The 15060-nt window shown below is 42.1% G+C and overlaps 1 long non-coding RNA gene across 1 annotated transcript; it reads right to left on the bottom strand.

Moving 5' to 3' along the window:
- Positions 1-1077: 1077 nt before the first annotated feature.
- On the bottom strand, positions 1078-14829 carry LOC105733908 (uncharacterized). The gene is made up of 3 exons (XR_001111368.3): positions 14723-14829; positions 2161-2205; positions 1078-2073 (listed from the first exon to the last, which is right to left on the bottom strand). It is a non-coding gene; the product is annotated as an uncharacterized LOC105733908 (long non-coding RNA).
- Positions 14830-15060: the final 231 nt, after the last annotated feature.

Genomic DNA, 15060 nt, shown 5'->3' with positions numbered 1-15060 from the left:
CTACCTCTGGTGGTGGGTGGTGAGAGTGGTTTTGTTTTAACATCCTATTAGCACATTATCTTTCATTTCCAAAGCCTTTATTGGTTCCAAGCCTACAGGTGGTGATCGGGGGTGGGGGGAGTTTGAGTAAGATGTTCCTTAGTTGGGAGGCAAAGCTGTTGGTGCCTCCTCATTCGATGAGTCAGCCATCGGCTTCCGCTGCTGCCGCTGCTGCCGCCACCACTGCTTTTTTTCTTGGGAAATGCAACCATTGCTTCTTAAATGACTGCATGGCAAGTGCAAAAGATGGAAGCATTGATCATACTGGATTCATATCTGCCCTCACTAAACTGTGTGCTCTTGGAGAGCATAGATTATGCCCTTTGTCTAGGTAACTCCAGGCCCTGGCCAAGTGCCTAATGCTTTGTTGGTGCCGCCACAAGTAATAGAAAAAAATTGCTAGGTGGACTTGAGAACATGGACTCAGTAGTCAGGGACTCAATTCTAAGAGCTACCACTCTGATGAGCATTCATATCTTCCCACTTCTCCAGCAAAGGGTGGTTCCAGTACCATCACGTGGCTGTTGCAGTGATCCAAGAAGATTGTGTAATTGAAACTTTATGTGATACAAACTGTAAAAGTTGGCTATTGGCCAACCAATGCAGAAGCTATTGGCTAACCACATGACTTTGGGCAAGTTAAACCACCTATGAACCTCAGTATCCTCAGCAGTAAAAGAAGAAGGTTGGAAATTATGATGTACAAGCTCTTTTTCTGCTCTGAATTTCTCCTAAATTTCTTTGCTGTCAAACACCCCAACTCTCTTCTTTGACAGGGTAGAAGACAGTCCGTGAAGCTGCCACTAAAAAGGATAAAAGGAACTATGTGGGTTTATGATCACAACCAATTATGCTACTGCCAAAAGAAAAACAGCACTGAATATTTTAGTTTCTCAGAGGACGTGCAATGTTTGAAAATCATCTTCCTTCTTGCATTAAAAAAAAAAAAAAAGAAAAAGAAAAAGAAAAAGAAAAATGGGAGAGCCATCACATTCTGTGCATAACTTTTCCACTTATAGACAATGTTTTTTTTCCTTTCTGGAGGTGTGAGGGAAAATTCCTATAGCTGGAGGAGTGTGGAAGTCAGGGGACTGTAGGAGAATGTAAGTGTGATTGTGGGACTACACTTAATTCATTAAAATGTGTGGTTTATAAAAACCTTTTTGCCAAAAATGAGCTTTGTGGGAAGGAGAAGGCAGCAGGGATATGGATGCGTGGGGGAAAGGGAGGAGTAAGAAGTGCCAAGAGAGAAGGAAGTCTTATTTGTTGCTAAATGTTGAATCCCACATAAGAATATGTCATGAGCCAATTTAGGGAAATTAAAATGCAACTTGGGGGAGTGCAAATCTATTAGGCATAGAAATTATGTGTTGACATCATTATCATCCTATTTTTATATAAATTGGGAACATTCTCCAGTGACTTAAAAAAGTTTGGGGAAACTTTTTTTAGTGATCCTCTTTTCACATTTTCTCTTTTCCTAGGTGAAATGGCAGTAATATAACAACATTGTGCTTTTATTCCTTTACTGTCAACACTGTGAATTGTTTCAGAAACAAACTGCATTATTTAGGTTAACATTGGCTGCTGTAACAAATAAACCTCACACTTTAGTGACTTAACACAGCAGAATTTTATTTCTCATTCACAGAACAGTCTGATGCAAGTATTCCTGGTGGGCACACAACTTTTCTCAGTGAGATAACTCAAGGATTGAAGCTCTGCTATGGCTTGAATGTATCCATCCAAAATTCAGGTGTTGCCAATGTGATAGTATTCAAAGGTAGGGCCTTGAAGAGGTGATTAGGACATAAGTGTTCCACTCTCATGAGTGAGATTAGATGTCCTTATAATAGGTCTTGATAGAAGAAGTTCATCCCTTTTTGCCCTTCTGCCATCTACCATGTGAGGACACATCTCTTCTTCCCTCTAGAGTTTGCAGTATTGAAGGCACCATCTTGGAAGCAGAGACTAGACCCTCACTTAGCAATTAACATGCTGCTGCATTGATCTTGGACTTTCCAGTCTCCAGAACTATGAGAAATAAATTTTAGTTTTTAATTAATTACCCAGTCCCAGGTATTCTGTTGTAGCAGCACAAAGCTAAGACAGGTTACTTACATCTCGCAGCTCCACTATCTCCTGGGAACTTGGAGTCCTCAGGTTCTAGCCATGGAAAGAGAAAAAAAAAAGATGGAGAAGACACACATGCTTCTTAATCGTCATGGTTCAGAGGTAACAAATATTCTATATATTCTACTGGCCCAACCCAGAGGCACAGGTGTGCTGGGAATGGAGTCTCTGATTGGGCAGCAAAGATCAGAGATCAAAGATCAGGAAAGATTTCAGCATGAATATTTTACTAGGTGAGGAGGACCATGGATTTTGACAAACAGCCTTTGCTGCTCTACCCACGCCTCATCATCACTGTTAGACACAAACAGAAATGGCAGCACTTTTTGTCCATTGATTGCAACTCTTTCTTTAAAGACTTTTAAGGCAGAATCCTAAGTCATCTCTTCTATGAAACTTTCATGATTCAAAGGGTAGTCCCTGCATGGGCACTGCCAGCTTCGTTGCACTTCTGCCTCCATGCTTTCTCCTGAACCTCCTTCCACCTCTGAACGTACTTCAGGTGAGGCCCCTGTGCCTGATCCTTGTGACCTCTTCTTACACCTGTTATTCCTCTGCTTATTCACCTGAGGGATCCCCTCTCTCAGAGGCATTTGTTTCTGTCAAATTACTAAGTATTCACAAACTAGTAGGGAGATTGCTTTTCTTTAGGAAATCTCTTGGCAGGCAGACCCCTCCCCCCAAATCATACCCAGGACATCCCTATGTCAAAATTCACCTGGAACCAAATGGTTCCCTTTCCTTATTTATAAGTCAATGTTAGCGCCAACTCACTTTTTAGAGGTGTAAAAACTGAGATCTAAGGATGTTAAGTAGAGCTATGCCTGAAATTTCACTCGTCTGTGAAGAACCAAGCTTAGGATTCAGGAGTCCTGACATTCCACCAGCACTCTTTCCATTCTTTCATGGTGTCTTAAGAGAACAAGTCCACATGAGCCAATACCAGTAGGCATTTTCAACCCACAGAAGAGATAGAGACTTAAGTGAGTATGTTTATATGCATGTGCTCTGTGTGATGATGTTTTTTCTGCCAGGCTTGTCACTTCCCTTTGCCACCCAACAATTTTTATTTCTTAGAACATGTAATATTGTTGTAGGTCTTCACAGTATTTCCACTATGGCATGGCATTTGCTGGGTGCATTATCTGTTTTCACATATAATATTGTTGTAGGTCTTCACAGTATTTCCACTACGGCATGGCATTTGCTGGGTGCATTATCTGTTTTCACATTGCTGTAAAGAACTACCCGAGACTGGGTGATTTACAAAGAAAAGAGGTTTAATTGGCTCCTGATTCTGCAGGCTGCACAGGAAGTATGGCTGTGGAGGCCTCAGGAAACTGACAATCACCAGTGGTAGGTGAAGAGGAAGGAGGTACATCTTACATGGCCAGAGAAGGAGGAAGAGAAAGAAGGGGGAAGTGCCATACCCTTCTAAACGACTAGATCACTGAGAACTCACTGTCATGAGAATAACAAGGGGAAAACCTGCCCCCAGGAGCCAATCACCTCCCACTAGTCCCCTCTGACCACAATGGGGATTACAATTTACCATGAGATTTGGTTGGGAACACAGAGCTAAACCATAGTAGTAGGTGACTAGTTAGTAGGTTTTTTTTTTTCTACACAAAAGCTAGTGTTGACATAAATTATTGTAGCTTCAAAGATACTTAGAGATAAACCTATCAAAATACATACAGGATATCAAAGGCAGGTCTAAATATGATTGAAATAAATTGAGAAGATCTAAATAAATTAAAAATATATCACTTTTATGAACTGGAAGGATCATGATCGTAAATAAATCCAACCTCTCCAAATTGATCTGTAGAATCAATATAGTGCCAATCTAAATCCCCGGAAGGTGTTTTGAGGAAATTGATAGGCTGATTCTAAAATTAATACAGATATGTCAAGTCTTAACAGTAACAGAGACAATCTTGAAGAAAAATGAACCAGGAAGATGTCAAGGCTCATTTTTAAAAGTGCACCCAGTAAAACAGAGTGGCATTGGTCATAGGATAGAAAAATTGACCAACAAAAAGTATTGAAAACCTGGAAACAGATCCATGCATATATGTATACTTGATTTGATTTATGACACAGGGAATCATGGGGAAAAGATAATCTTTTAATAAATGACACTTGTTTAATTACATATTCATATAGAAAAAAATCTTGATCCTTACCACACACTATACACAAATATCAATTCCAAATGTGAAAGGCGAAACAATAAATCTTCTAGAGGGTTTGGCAAACCTTTTCTGTAAAGAGCCAGAGAATAAACATTCTGGGCTTTGTGTGCCATAAGGTCTGTTGTAGCACAAAAGTATCATCGTGCTGTGTAAATGAATGAGCATGACTGTATCCCAATAAAACTTTATTTATAAAAACAGTTGGCAGAATGGATTTGGATTACAGTCCATAGTTTGCCAACCTCTGTTCTAGAAGTTAACATGGGAGAATATCTTCAGGATCTTAGGTTAAGAAGAAGATTTTGAAAAAGTCACAAAATGTCCTAATCAGAAAGGAAAAGATACACCATGGTCCTTTAATGTTAAGATGTTCTGTTCACTACAAAATGCCATTAAAGTACCAAATAGACAATTGGCATATTGGAAGAAGTTATTTGCAACACATATAATGCACGTCCAGAATATATAAAAACTGCAAATCAATAAGGAAGACAAATAACCCAATGCCATGCTCAGACACTTCACCAAAGATAGCCAAATTGCCAATTAACATTTTCAAAGTTACTCAACTTCATCAGTCTTCAGGAAAATAAAAATTAAAACCACAATGACATGCCACTATACACCTACTGGATTGACTGTAATTTAAAAGCCTGACAATACCAAATGTTAGCAAGGATTTTGAACATACACACTGTTGGTGGAAGTGTAAACTGGCACATTTCCACTTTAGAAAACCCTCTGGCAGGTCTCCTCTGATGCTGAGCACTCGATGCGTACTTTCTGACTCAGCAGTTCCACTTGCAGGTATGTACTCCTACAGAAAAGTACACAAAAGATGTGTATAAGAATGCTCGTGGTGGCATTATTCATAATAACCTCACATTTTAAACAACCCAAATATCCATTAAATGGACAATTGAATGGGTAAATAACTCACAGTATATTTATAGAATGGAAAATTATTCAGCTATGAAAATACATGAACTCCTATTACATGCAGATCTAATAAAACTTTCAAATATAACAGTAAGTGAAAGTAGCCAGACCTGAAAGAATATATAATGTATGATTCTAATTATATGTGGCCCAAATACAAATAAATAAAGCTAACCTATGGTGTTGTAAGTCAGGACAGTGGTAACCTTCAGAGAGAAGGAAGAGCATGATAAATTGGAGGGAATATTCAGTGGGTTTCTTGGGTGCTGATAGTGCTCTATTCTTTAACCTGAGTGGCACTTACCCAGGTACATTCATTTTGTGATAGCTCATTGGACTATATACTTATGATCTATGTGCTTTTCCATATATAGGCAATACTTCATTTAAAGGTTTTAGAAATCTACTGGAGAAAAAAAAAAAAGCCACTGCCTCCTCTTCCAACTGTATGTTTCCATCCCCAGAGCAAGTCAGACACAATAGCTGTATAGACGCTTAGGTAGCACTGAAAAGCCACCAGACAAAGAAACATGGCTTGCAAGTATTCACAAGCCTCCTTAGACTGGCTCAAAGACCCAGCTGGCTCTAATATATTAAACTTAAAAGGTCACCTGGCCTGTTGACCACCTCACAGAAGCAATAGTTGCTAGATATACCCAGAGAAGTTAATCTCAGAATTATCAGGTCAGGAAAATGAGGTTATGAAGTCAGAACTGTAAAGCAATTCTGTTCTTCTAGCAACTGCCTTACATTGGTCTTTCTCTTTCCTGCTCCTATTCTCTGTTAAATCTTATAAAAGTGGCTTTACTCACAGGACAAGTGGCTCTCTATACTAGGCGCTTAGATTTAGGTTTCCCTAAAGATGGGAGGGATTGATTACATACATTTGGAGCTCTGTTGCTTTTTTTTTTTTTTTGTGATGGGGTCCCACTCTGTCACCCAGGCTGGAGTGCAGTGGTGCTATCTCGGCTCACTGCAACCTCTGCCTCCCAGGTTCAAGTCATTTTCCTGCCTCAGCCTCCTGAGTAGCTGGGATTACAGGTGCCTGCCACCACACCCGGCTAGTTTTTGTGTATTTTTAGTAGAGACAAGGTTTCACCTTATTGGCCAGGCTGATCTCAAACTCCTGACCTCAAGTAATACCCAGCCTCCCAAAGTGCTGGGATTACAGGAGTGAGCCACTGCGCCTGGTCTAATTTTTTAAAATTGTGGCAAAACACACCTAAAATTTACTATCTTGATCATTTTTTCAGTGTACAGTGTAGTGGTTCTTTTTTTTCCTCTCTTTAATGGTTAATTGTACATTGTGTGGATTTCACCTAAATTTATTTATTTATGTATTTATTTATTTTAAAAAGAAAGAAAGAAAGAAAAAAAAGGAAGAAAAAGAAAGAAAAAAAAAGAACGAAGAAGAGGAAAAAAAAAGGAAGAGAAAAAGACAGAGAATGGGAGTATTGCTTTCTTGCCCAGGCTAGAATGCAGTTTAGTAATGGGTATTGAAAACCGCTTTTATACCAATAATTATACTTAATGATGTAGACAGGAAGGAATAAGGGAAGAAAATAACAAACAAGCAGCCAACCAATATTTCATTTAAACCTATGAAATGCCGTGCGATTACTGAGGAGTGATTTACTTCCAATTATGTAGTCACTTTTGGAATAGGTGTGAGGTGGTAATGTATGTTTTGTGTATTTGAAGTGGAGAGTTCTATAAACGTTTATTTTGTTTACTTGTTCCGGGTCTGAGTTCAAGTCCTAGATGTCCTTGTTAATTTTCTGTCTCGTTGATCTATAGAGTCATTAGCTCTTCTTGTTACATTGATCCTTTTGCCATTATGTAATGTCCTTCTTTGCCTATCTTTGTTGCTTTAAAGTCTATTTTATCAGAGGCGAGAATTGCATCTCCTGCTTTTTATTTATTTGTTTATTTTTACTCTCTGTTTGGTTGGTAAATCTTCCTCCTTCTCTTTGAGTCTTTGTGTATTGTTGCATGTGAGATGGGTCTGGATGCAGCATACTGATGGGTTTTGGCTTTTATCCAATTTGAATATATATGAGTTTAATACTGCCATTTGATGCTAGCTGGCTGTTTTACCCATTAGTTGGTGTAAATTTTTCATTGTGTTGATGCTTTTTGCTTTTTGATATATTTTTGGAAAGGCTGATATTGGTTGTTCCTTTATATGTATAGTGCTTCTTTCAGAAGCTCTTGTAAAGCAGGCCTGGTGGTGGTGAAGTCTCTAAGTACTTGTTTGTTCGCAAAAGATTTAATTTTTCCTTCGCTTTTAAAGCTTACTTTGGCTGGATATGAAATTCTGGGTTGAAAGTTCTTTTCTTTAAGGATGTTAAATATTGGTCCCCACTCTTTTCTGGCTTGTAGGGTTTCTGCTGAGAGATCTGCTGTAAGTCTGATAGGTTTCCCTTTATGGGTAACCTGACCTTTCTCTCTGGCTGCCCTTAGTATTCTCTCCTTCATTTCAACCCTAATAAATCTGGCGATTATGTGCCTTGGGGTTGGTCTTCTTGAAGAATATCTTTGTGGTGTTCTCTGTATCACCTGGAGTTGAATATTATCCTGCCTTGCTAGGCTGGGAAAATTTTCCTGAATGATATCCTGAAGGGTATTTTCCAACTTGGATTCATTCTCTTCATCACATTCAGGTACACCTATCAAACGTAAATTAGGTCTTTTCACATAGTCCCATATTTCTTGGAGACTTTGCTCATTCCTTTTTATCCTTTTTTCTCCAATCTTGTCTTCTCGTTTCATTTCACTAAGCTGTTCCTCGACATCTGATATCCTTTCTTCTGCTTGATCAATTCGACTGTTTAAACTTGTGCATACTTCGCAAAGTTCTCGTGTTGTGTTTTTCAGCTCCATCAATTCACTTATATTGATCTCTAAATTGTCCATTCTCGTTAGTATTTCGTCAAACCTTTTTTCAAGGTTCTTAGTTTCTTTGCATTGGGTTAGAACAAGTTCTTTTAATTCCCAGAAGTTTCTTATCACCCACCTTTTGAAACCTGCTTCTGATAATGGAACACACTCGCTCTCCATTAAGCCTTGTTCTGTTGCTGATGAGGAACTGCGATCCCCTGTAGAGGGAGAGGCATTCTGATTTTGAGTATTCTCTGCCTTTTTACGCTGGTTTCTTCTCTTCATTATATATTTATCCCTCTGTCGTCTTTGTAATTACCGACTTTCTAACTAGGTCTCTGAGCAGCCATCCAACTTGTTGATTCCCAGCACCAAAATCTGAGCAATCCACTGCGCCAGCCAGAACAGTGGTGTTAAGATTGATGGTGCTTTTCTGCCCGGGAATCCCCGGACTCTGCACCAAGAACTGCCGCGCTGAGGCGCCAGCAAAACTGCCGCGCCGGCCACAAGAGTCGCCCTGGCAACCCGTGGGGCTCCTCCGCTGGGAATCTCTTAGTCCATAAGCAACAAAAATTCGTCTGAAAGTGTGGCGTCCTCTCGTTCTCTGCACTTTCACTGGGAGCTACGAGCCCGAGCTGCTAGTGATCAGCCATCTTGGATCTCTCTCCTCTATTGCTTTTTAATACCAAATTGCAAAGCATCCTATTCCTGAATCCCAGGACCTCAATCTTCGTGAGATAGCAAAAGGGAATTTTGGCCTTATCAATCAAAGTAGAAGAATATTTATTCCATCTCCTTCATATTTTCCTCTTCTCATCCTTGAAATCTTAATTAAAACTTCCTAAATTCATTTCCTTTAAGTATACCACAGTAGCCAGAACCCTTACTGGCACTGAGAACTTTCTTTGGCAGAGGTATAATTGCTCCTCTGTCAGCGTCTGGTGGAAGCTAATCTGAGTAGCATGTTTCCGTAAGCTTTGGTGGTTGAGAGAATGCCACCAGGATGGCAAGCAGGGAACATGTCAAACCTCTCACCTTGCAAGGAGCACAGGCCTTGAAGTCAGACAGACTGAAGCTCCAACACAGTATCCAACACTCACTAGATGCGCGACCTTAAACAAATTACTTAATGTTGTTTAGAATCAGTTCCCTAAATTATAAAATAAATAAAATAGGGTTTACATTACAGGGCTATTGTATGTGAAATAAGACAATCTATATAAAGGGTTTGGTACAAAGACTGGCACAAAGTAAGAAAAGGAGGAGGAAGAAGGGGAGGAGGAAAGAGGAACATAAATAGCACTTACTGTGTGCCTGGCATTGTTCTGCATGCTATATATATGTTGACTCATTTATATGTAATTGTCACAGCAATCCTAGGACATAGGCTCTGTTAATGTTATCAGTTTAGAAATGAAGAGCCAAGGCATAGAGAGGGGAAGTAACTTGCCCTAGGTCTGATGGCTACAAAGTAATGGAGGGAGGACACTGATCCAAAGCAATCTGTCCACAGGGTCCCCATTCTCATGCACAACACCAAAGTGGTTTCTTGCCCCTAAAGTAGAGGCAATAAAGCATGGATTACTCGCTTCAAGTAATGCTTCTTTCATCCCCTTTCTCACAAAGCTCAATGGCATATCTAATTTTTAGGTTTAGAAAGAGAGAAATAAAGCAGATTTTTATGGGCTGAGCCCAGTATCTCAATCCTGTAATCCTAGCACTTTGGCAGATCACTTGAGGTCAGGAGTTCGAGACCAGCCTGGCCAACATGGTGAAACCCTATCTCTACTGAAAATACAAAAGGATCAGCTGGGCATGGTGGCAGGCACCCGTAATCCTAGCTACTTGGGAGGCTGAAGCAAGAGAATCACTTGAACCTGGGAGGTAGAGGGTGCAGTGAGCTGAGATCGCACCACTGTGCTCCAGCCTGGGCAACAAGACAGAAACTTCATTTCAAAAAAAAAAAAAAAAGGAGATCCTTGTATGTTTCTCTCATTGAATAGCAGCCCCTGTATCTTACTTTTGTCTCCTCAGTGAACAACTATAGAGAATAGGGCTGCTTTGGTAAGTTCTTCTCTCAACATGCACACGATGAGCACTTATGGCATGCCAAGCACTGTCCTAGGTAATAAAAGAGCCAAGGGCCCATGCCAGCTTCTTCCCCTACTTTCCCTGTCTCACTGGAATCATAAGTCCACATGGAAATGCTGTGACCTCAGGACTAAAGAATAAAGTCTGGGCCAGCGACAGGCCAATGCTCATACAGCCCTAGCTCATCTATCAGCGGTCAGAAAGGTCTGCATGAATCCAGAACTAAATCCAACCCTGAGTTATGCAGAGAGAGCCTTCTCCAGCCTGGATTTGCTCCTGAAACAGCAAGTACATTGTTCCTAACTCCAGGCCACGCTTGCCAGTAGCAGCTGTGACCTTCCAGAAATTACTCTGCCTTTATAGAGCAGGCTGTAATTTTAACTCCCACTCCCCACCCCCAACTTTATTTTCTCATCAAAAATTAATTTAAACACCAGTAAAAGCACAGAATCCGTTCACTCTGATTGGCAAGAAAGAGAAAAGAGAAAAGGAAAGAGAAAGCACATTTTGTTGTTTGCCACACCTGGATTGGCAGTCTTCAAGATTTGTGCTGAGGTTGGAATTTAACACTTCCTCCTCCAACCCAAACACTCCTGTGGTTGGGGGAGAGGGGAGCTGTGCCTCACTAGGCCACCCTCGGATCTGTGGGTTGAGGGCAAAAACAAGGCCCTTAAGTGCCTGTCCAGCAAAACTTGAATCAAGTCATGACATGACAATGCGTATCTTGCTACTGACTGCCTCTCCTTTCCTCCCGCCACTTCCATCTCTTTCCTTCTCACATAGCTTCTCCTTTCCTTCACAAAGCTTGGGAAGCACCCTTTGTAGAAAGTGAACTGTACATGAAATTCCAGGTCCCAGTCCACCATTCCAAGTCCATCAGTACCTTCAACAGGGGAAGCTAAGACTAGGAATTGGGACTTGGAGAGCTTTCCTGAGACCTCCTTTCCCGTCGTGTCTGCCTTCCTACGAGTCCTTGTCTGAGAAGTGTGCATTGAGATGCAATAACCCATAGGACTTCTGGGTATTTCTCTTTAGGCTTCTTGCCAAGCTTGTATCTTTGGAATGCTTCCAGGGTTGGCCCAAGAGCCATGGTGATCATAGCAAGTCCAGCCTCTAGTGATGTGGGCACTGTGGAGAGTTTCCTAGGGAGCGTGTCATGTTGAATGAAATGTGGATGCTTCTCCTAAACTAGATACTCTTGAAGTTTATGTAAAGAGAAGGCAGGAGAAGCTTGAGTAACTGCAGTTCTCCCCATTTGAATCATTGGTTTTACTCTGCACTGTGTCCAACACAGCCCACTCTGCAGAGCAATAGGAGTCAGTCCCGAGGCTCCAAGGCCCAGGAGGAAGGAGAGAGCTGACCGCTCCCAGTATAGGAAAAAGTACGCTCACTGTCCAGCTTTCTGGAGTTGCAGGATTGGTTTTCTGCTGGACTCCCCAAGTGACAATCTACAGGGCTCTTTCCAGAATTATCAGACTCTGGGGAGACAATAAGAAAGAAACTAAAACTATTTTTGAAAAGTTATCCAAAGTTGGTGGATGCTATATAAAGCCCTAGTTGGCTTTGATATTTGCTGGGCTACAGGGAGAGGGAAACACGATGTGATTTGTGGGTATCTTGGTTGGAAGCTTTGGCCAAGGCCTAGGTGGTTCTGAATTAAGACTGAGGAAACAGAATTTCCCTTAGGGCCTTGGTACTGACTTTGAGATGGGATCTTCCAAAAGACTCTTTAGAGTGGAAAAACAGTTGCCTATTATGCGTTTGTGACAGGATTATAAATTCTTTCACTCTGAGAATCTTTATGAAATGACCCAGGAAGCCTGAACTTCAAAACATTGAGAAATCATCTAAGCTGAAGGGATGCTGGGTTGATGCTGGGAGTTGGGACAAATGCCGCCACTTGGGTCTTGTGTTTTTTGAGGTTGGACTCCTAAGAAGCAGAGCCTAAGTGATTCATTGAAAGAATATTCCCAGGAAAAACTGGTTAGGGGTTTGAGAAGTGGGCCTCACAAGGAAAGGAGGATGCTGGGACAGGGTGCAACATTGAGCAAAGCCCCAGGAAAGGAAACGCTGAGATGTGATTTACCCTCTCTCCAGATCTTCCTACATACTGTCACTGCTGTCCTGGCCAGGGGGCAGGGAAGCTGCTGGAGTATTTACCCCTCCCTCTCACCTGTCATTCACTGGTTAAGGACTGTCATTTCTAGAAGGAAGCCAATCTTCATTATTGCACTATCAAAATATTTCTGGATCGAGGGCAGCCCTCTGATAAACAGATACAGCTGCTGCTTGGGCACACCTGAACCTGGGTGTGTGAAAACAAAAAAGGGCTTGTATGAGGAACGGTCCAAGCCTGAGTCAGCTATACTTGTCTGGGCTTGCTATGAACTGAACTGTCTCCCTACCAGATTCATATGTTAAAGTCTTAATCCCCCAATATGAATATATTTGGATATAGGGCCTTTAGGAGGTAATTAAGGTTAAGTGGGATCACAGAGGTGGACCCCCTAATCCAATCGGACTGGTGGTCTTGTAAGGAGAGGAAGAGACACCAGACATGTCTCTCCCTGTCTCTTTTCATGCACACTCAGAGGAAAGGCCACGTGAGGGCACAGCGAGAAGCCAGCTGTCTGCAAACTAGGAAGAGAGCCCTCACCAGGAATCAGACTGGCACCTTGATCTTGGACTTCTCAGCCTCTAGAACTGTGAGAGAATGAAATTCTGTTGTTTAAGCCACCCTGTGTGTGATATTTTGTTATGGCAGCTCAAGTGACTAAGACAGTACCAAATAGCTCTGGGCTGTCAGGGCATTGCTTGCCCTGACCAAAAACAAAAAGTATTTTTTTTGTTTGTTTGTTTGTTGTTTTTTTTTTGTTTTGAGACGGAGTTTCGCTCTTGTTACCCAGGCTGGAGTGCAATGGCGCGATCTCGGCTCACCGCAACCTCCGCCTCCTGGGTTCAGGCAATTCTCCTGCCTCAGCCTCCTGAGTAGCTGGGATTACAGGCACGCGCCACCATGCCCAGCTAATTTTTTGTATTAGTAGAGACGAGGTTTCACCATGTTGACCAGGATGGTCTTGATCTCTTGACCTTGTGATCCACCCGCCTCGGCCTCCCAAAGTGCTGGGATTACAGGCTTGAGCCACCGCGCCCGGCCCTAAAAAGTATTCTTTTAAAGGCATACACAGGGCATATGATCCCTAAGTAATAGCTTGTAATTAATAAAATAACCCTGTGTTCCTGCCAAAGTACACTTTTTTAACTCACTTGCAGACATTAGATACTTCTTACCTCTTCTTTGCATTTATCATTCCATGAAAATAAGAGATTGGGGCAAATAAGGATTTGCATTGGCAGGACATTTTGTGCTTTTCAAAGAGTGGTCCATTTCACCAAGAGGTAAGATGACATAATTAGAAGAAAACTGTGGAATGTGCCCATGGCCAGGTGCCGTGGCTCACGCCCATGATCCCAGCACTTTGAAAAGCCAAGGTGGGAGGATTGCTTGAGACTAAGAGTTCAAGACCAGCTTGGGTTAGTCATACACAGAGTAGGTATGTTTAAATGCAAGAGAAACTCTACCAACACAATTCATGAGACATAAGTACAGAAGGCTGTGTGTGGTCACTGTTGATTTGTAAGTGCTCTGGGCCCTGCCATTGGTCCCAGAGTTCGTGTCAGTCAGTGGTCCTTTGGGGTGTTCCTGTCACCTCACCTTAAATTTTTCGGGTCACATGCCCTCTGCTCTGCTTGACTGTGTGGAGGTGAGACAGATGCTGCATTCGCAGGAGAGCACCACTATGCTCTTCTGTCTTCTCCCCTACTTCCCAGTCATTCCATCTGAAAAGTATGCATAAAACCAGATTCTAAAGAACCAGCATGTCTTTTTAAACTTCCTGGCCACCTCTCAGTGGGTGGAGACCCCACAACGAAGCAGGAACTATCTAGATTATAGACGTCCAGCCAACCTGCTCGCATGGCCCAAAGGTGAGGCTTGAGCTCACGGTTGCTAGCCACCAAGCACCCTAGGCCACGCTGAGCACAGCACCGCAGGGCAGAGACTTCTGAAGTCACAGCCTGCCACTTAACAGCAAGAAAGAGCTTCCTGAAGCCAGAAGCTCAGCTGTGTGCTGCTCAAGAACGGCATGCCTGGTGGTGGCAGCCAGCCTAGAGAGGAACAGAGAAACGACACAGAGAAGCAGACCTGGGCTCAGTTTTACCTCCTTCTCCAGAACCGTGGGACTGGTAAGGAGAAAGGGAAGTGGAATAATAACCAAGAGAAGAGCCCAAATGACTGCTTCTGCCCCCACACAAATATCTCTAGTTATGCCATGACCCCATGAGCCTCTAGATCCTAGTCAAAGCCTCTTCTGCAGACTAAAAATAATCGCTCACATATAAACAAACGTAAATGTATTTTTAACATACCTCAGAAAACTCACCTTCCTGTTGGGTTTTGGACTTCTCTCTTCAAGTCAACTGGCATATCACAAAAGCAACTGCAACTGCTTAGAACTTTCCACTGCATACAGGCGACTGTGACCCCAGGTGACATCTGACTGTGGATGCCAAAGTGACTTCTGTTGGGAGATTAGAATCTCTAACTGCCTTGTGGTTTCAGAAGGCAAGAGAGGCCAGAACTTAAGAGAGGGTGAGGGCTTAAAAATTCAAGGTGAAGAGTTCCAGAAAGACCCACACATTTTGAGGGTCATTCTTGTGGCTTCCTGCGGAAGGTATTAAAAGCCAGAGCACAGTACTGTTGAGACGTTAGCCAGTGGAA

Source organism: Aotus nancymaae, unplaced genomic scaffold, assembly GCF_030222135.1.
Source record: "Aotus nancymaae isolate 86718 unplaced genomic scaffold, 86718_ANA_hifiasm-v0.15.2.pri h1tg000051l, whole genome shotgun sequence".
Classification (NCBI taxonomy): Eukaryota; Metazoa; Chordata; class Mammalia; order Primates; family Aotidae; genus Aotus; species Aotus nancymaae.
This window is presented reverse-complemented; position numbering and strand designations above follow the sequence as displayed.